Below are 5,940 nucleotides of genomic sequence, written 5' to 3'. Positions count from 1 at the left end.
ATAAGATAGGGTGTTAATCTCTTGTGAAGCGACGGTGGATCTTGAGATTTAGAACTTGCCATGCTAGCATAGGTTCATGTACGTTGTGCATGATTAGTGGGTAACTCTAACAGTTTTATTTGCCCTATGTAATCAAAAGGAATAACTTGTGCTTAAATCGTTGTGTTGTCAATTTCTGTAGAGACATGGGAACTCAACATAATTGATGACTATTCAACTTCTATCTTAATTGTGGATGCTTGGTAGAATGGTATTAGTACAATGAAAGTTGGCTTTTATCAGTTTCGTGTTATTCAATTAATATCATCACTGTCACATGCTAAAGGTAATAACAATGGCTATAGAAGGAAGTAATAATGAAGTTGTGATCTCATGAGTGTTTTATTATTGATAAATTGAAGTGTTAGTTAAGTGATTAATTAAGTAGTTAATTATAGTTAATATTTAATCAACAATTTTAAGTGTTAGTATCTTAACATTGAGAAGTAATCATACATTGGTGAGTGAGTTTAATTAGACAATAATTTAGTCTGAGTCTTTGAGGGAACGAACTAGAAAGTTTTCTATATTACTTGCGAACGCGTATACTTGCGTGAATATTAGCGCGTGTTTTCGCCCTAACAGAAGCCCTCAACACAGTAGGGACCACCAGGTACGCTCTTACGAGCAGTGCGCCAAAGCCTGACCATCTTCTTGCTTAACTGCCATTGTTAGATTAAAACAAAACAAATGAGTATAAAACTCAGCAAGTAACTATATAGCAGTTCTACAATATCAATTCACAATGTGCTTTACCAAAGTCAGGGCATTCTCTTTATTTGATCTAGGTGGCAGATTTCCAGCTTTTGGGTTAAGGAAAGGTTTTGTAGGATAATGTGGGGCTTTCAAGGAACAAGGCTCAATGCAGGACGAAAGCCGACATTCATCACAAATCATTAAAGGATCAGAATAGATCTTTCAATAGAGGAAAGCAACAGTATTTCATTATATGGAATCAATCATATGATCAACAAATTCAAGAATCAGGGTTCTCGAGCTTTAAGCTTCACATTGACATAATCAACTCTTTTCAAAACAATATAAACCATTTTCATTTTCAAGAATCAATTTTACTGAACAGATAGTTTCAGTTCCCTTTTTAAATAATCATTTAGAACCCTTGATTGGATCACTTTATCTTTCCATTTCATTATATACGGGTGATCAGCCCGTACCGACCTCCATTCCGGTCTTTAAGGTACCAATCGGCATAATTTCAGCCTTAAGTTGGACTAGCCCCGCTAGCCTCTTACCATGACTGGACTAGTCCCACTAGCCTCTTACGTCCCAATCCAATCCATCAGGAATTCATTTGGAAAACCTTGAGTTGGAAAAACAAATAGGTTTTCTAAAATTCATTTTATCATTACCAAGAATTTGAAATCATTCGGACTCTTTCAAGTCAAAACTCATTCTTAATTCAGATTTTAAGGAAACAAAGTTCAGGGAGTGATTCAAAGATACGCAAGGAACAATTCATAAGGATTCTGTATCAGGGATAATAAAGCACTTAAGTTAGAAGGATCAACATCTGTTTAGGGATCAATAGGGTGATCAGGAAAACAGGGTATCATTAAACAGGGTTAACAAGGATAATCAGAGGGTTCAATATAATCCATGGCTTAATAGATAACTTGAACAGAAAGGACATAATATCAAAGGGTTGAATCATTAAGCTTATCAATAACAGTTTATCAAGAACAAAGGCAGGGTATCAATATCAGGGTTTCATAATTAAACAGTTCAATACTCTACATGGTATGAACAACATTCTCTTTATAACCATTTTCACAAGTAATCCGAGTTACTTGCCTGAATTTGTTTTCCTGAAGGTTGAACTACTGCCACCTAGTATATCCTTTCCTAGCCTGAATGCCCCCACGCTCCGAATCTACAATCAAAACCAAAACCTTAATCAGTTTCTCAACTCTCGTTCCCAGAACGATCACTCGATTATGATAACTCGATTATACTCTTGACTTAAATGTACGAGTATAGCTTATACACATAAGCACATAGCACATCATATACTATATTATTAACTTTTTCACCTTTATATATTCGACAATCGACTTATAAACATCCATATCTCGACTCGAAATCAAATCGTACTCTATATTGGTACACATAGCTCCTTATACTTGAAATTCTTATACAAATAAACAAACGACAAAACTTATAATGACAACCATAGTTATCACAGATCAATCATTCCCCTTTCTCTTATACTTTAATTCGAACCAACATAGCAAATTAGGCAAAAATCTCACATACATTAACTAATCTCCATGATCGATTCAAGCACTTAAATTAGAATTTGACCTTTTAAGTACTATAAACCATTCGGCCTTTCTATAAACACCTTCCAAATTCAAGCAAATTTTCATACCAAATCCACATAACATATAATCAATCAAACCTTCACTTAATCCAACTTAATATTTCCAATTAAAACAACCATATCATTCGAATTTTCAAGAACAACGACATGCATTTCAATTTTTGATCTCATACATAGCATGCAAGCATCTTTCCATAGTTTTAGTCCTAAATCCTAATGAATCCAAGCAAGAACAACACACCAATTTACTTCTTCTTTCTTATCAATAAAATTCGAACCAAGGCAACTTACAATCTCATATTTATGTTCGAATTTCTCATCCCTAATTCCATTAAACACTCTATTTAACTTATCATTTTTAAACAACCATCAAGCAATCTTTTTTTATCAACTAAAATCAATTCATTCTTGGTAAATCAAAGCCCTATGCGGCTTTTACTTCACATAAACACATGCATGGTCTATTTTTACTTTAAATTCATCCAATCATTCAAATTAAATCATAATTTATAGACTTAAACTTCAACAACTCATTCCTACCAAGTATTTATCAACTTAACTAAAAAAAATATCAAAACCCTTTTTGAATTTCAAACCAACCAAGCATGCAAACACAAAATAGTCGATTAAATACTAGAGCTCAGTGTTTAACATCATTGCTCACCACCGGTTCACCGGAGTTCATCACCGGTGGCGGTGGCATCTCGGTTGGTGCCCCCATTCGGGGGTTTCCAACCATCAACCACCAATTTTCTCAAGTAATACACACATGCAAACACATATCTTTATTCTAAATTATTTAAGAACAAAAACCCTTTTGTTTACATAAAAACCGAATTCAAAACCACCAAATTCAACTTTGGTTTTTCTCAAAAACTTGAAGATAGTGACATGCATGTATGTATATAGGTAGATATCACAAAGACTCACACAATCATGGTTCTTTAACCGAAAAAGAGCAAAGAACAAGTGAGAGATCGAAGGGAGAGTGTATCGAGAGAGAGAGAGAGAGAGAGAGAGAGAGAGAAATCCCGAGAGGATTGAAGAAAATGAGAGAAAAGAAAGAGAAGAGAGAAGCTCAGGTGAAAAAGAAAGAAAAGAGAGGGTGGGTGTGATTATATACTACCAAGGGAGGGGTAGTATGGTAATTGGGTTATCTTGTTTCTGATTTGCTTTTTATTCTTGAAAGAAAACAATTTTGATCTGCAAATATCTCTCTCGGAAAAGATGAATTTGATACGAATGATAATTTTAAAAAGTAAATCTCGAAATTAGCTTTTTAACCATCACTCATAATAGATTTTTGAGCGGACGGTTGATTTTATATGAATTTTGCAAGCTCGCTTTAATAATAATATTTTCCACATAAAATCAATTTAAAATGCAAGGACCACCAAATAAATCCACTCGTCATTTTTAAAAAGTCTCTAGGAACACTATGAAGATAACAGAACAAATCCCATGTTTTTACCTTACTCGGATGATTTTATAAAAATGCACGAAGATTAAAAAAATCCTTACATAATTCTCTTAATTTCATAAAATGCCACAGAGCACATAGTCATGCACACAGTCAAGCAATCACACATATACAATCACATAACGACTCATGTCTGATCATAGAATTTATCCCTCTTTAATCTTTTATCCTTTTTATGCGTACCGGGTCACGTTTAGCCTAACGGCCCGACGCTCAGCGTTTCGATTACGCTTCTCATTATCATTATCAATTGACACGTCACTTAGGACGAAATACTTTATTTAAATATTCATTTCATTCAATCACACATAATTCACATTTTATATTCTTTAACTCCTTATTAGGACGGGTTCCGTTCTACCTGACGGCCCGACACCACAGCTTAACTTCTAAGCTGACTCTTTAAATTGGAAAGTTTTGATTTACGCTCCTATATTCTAATATACAGAAAAGACAATTAATCAACACTTAGTCACATAATTATAATCACATCACATAACACATACTTTATTGACTTAATTACGTCACAAAATTCTCAGTCGTCACAATCTACCCTCCTTAAAAGGATTCTGTCCCCAGAATCTAATCTAAGCAAATAGATGGGGATACTTTTCTTTCATTTCACTTTCTAATTCCCAAGTCGATTCTTCGACTAATGGATTTCTCCATAATACTCTAACTAGAGGTACAACTTTATTTCTAAGCGTCCTCTCTTTTCGATCCAAAATTCGAACTGGCTGTTCCACATATGACAAATCTGGTTGGATTTCCACTGGTTCCAACTCGATCATATGGCTCGCATCAGCAGTATACTTCTTTAGAAGAGATACATGAAATACATTATGCAGATGTTGCATTTACGGAGGTAGCGCCAATTCATATGCCACTTTCCCAACTCGACGCAATATTTCAAATGGTCCTATATACCTAGGACTCAACTTTCCTTTCTTTCCGAATCGAGTTAAACCTTTCCAAGGAGATATCTTTACCAAGACTTTGTCTCCAGATTCGAATTGCACATCTTTACGTTCTTGATTTGCGTACTTTGCCTGTCGATCTTGAGCTGCAATTAATCTCTTTTGAATCATTTCGACCTTTTCCTTCGTTTGTTGAACTAGCTCTGGGCCAATTAATTTGCGCTCACCAACTTCGTCCCAATAAGTAGGGGACCTACACTTTCTTCCATACAACGCTTCATAAGGCGGCATGCCAATACTCGCGTGATAACTGTTGTTGTAGGAAAACTCAATTAAGGGCAAATGATCGTCCCAATTTCCTTTGAAATCTATTGCACAGGTTCGCAACATATCTTCAATTGTCTGAATTGTCCTTTCACTTTGTCCGTCTGTCTGCGGATGATATGCCGTACTCATTTTCAACTTAGTTCCCAAATGATCATGGAATTGTCGCCAAAATCTCGAGTTAAACCTTGGGTCTCTATCGGACACGATAGACACAGGAACTCCATGACGCATCACAATCTCATCCAAATACAATTTGACCAACTTTTCCAATGAAAACCTTTCATTTATTGGCAAGAAATGTGCTGACTTTGTCAACCGATCAATTACCACCCAAATCGCATCATGATTTGACTTGGTTTTAGGTAATCCTACCACGAAATCCATCGCTATATGCTCCCATTTCCATTCGGGTATATCCAGTGGCTGAAGCAATCCGCTTGGCCTTTGATGTTTCGCTTTGACTCTTTGGCACGTGTAACATTTACTTATCCATTCCACAATTTCCTTTTTCATGTTTGGCCACCAATAACTGTCTTTTAAATCCTGGTACATCTTCGTACTTCCAGGGTGAATTGAAAATCTCGAGTTATGCGCTTCTTGCAAAATCTCGTGCTTTAGTTCCACGACATTAGGTATCCAAATACATGAGTTAACACGGTATATCCCTTTTCCAACCTTTTGAGCTTTAATTTCTTCTCCCGTCAACTTATCCTTTTCGCGATTCATCACTTGCTCTTGACAGCATCGAATCTTTTCTAAAATCTCGGGTTGAAACAACATTGCATATATAGCTTCACCTCCACATTCTGGAGTCTGCACCTCTATTTCCATCTTTT

The sequence above is a fragment of the Apium graveolens genome, chromosome 1 (genome assembly GCF_009905375.1).
Source record: "Apium graveolens cultivar Ventura chromosome 1, ASM990537v1, whole genome shotgun sequence".
In the NCBI taxonomy this organism is placed as follows: domain Eukaryota; kingdom Viridiplantae; phylum Streptophyta; class Magnoliopsida; order Apiales; family Apiaceae; genus Apium; species Apium graveolens.
This window is presented reverse-complemented; position numbering follows the sequence as displayed.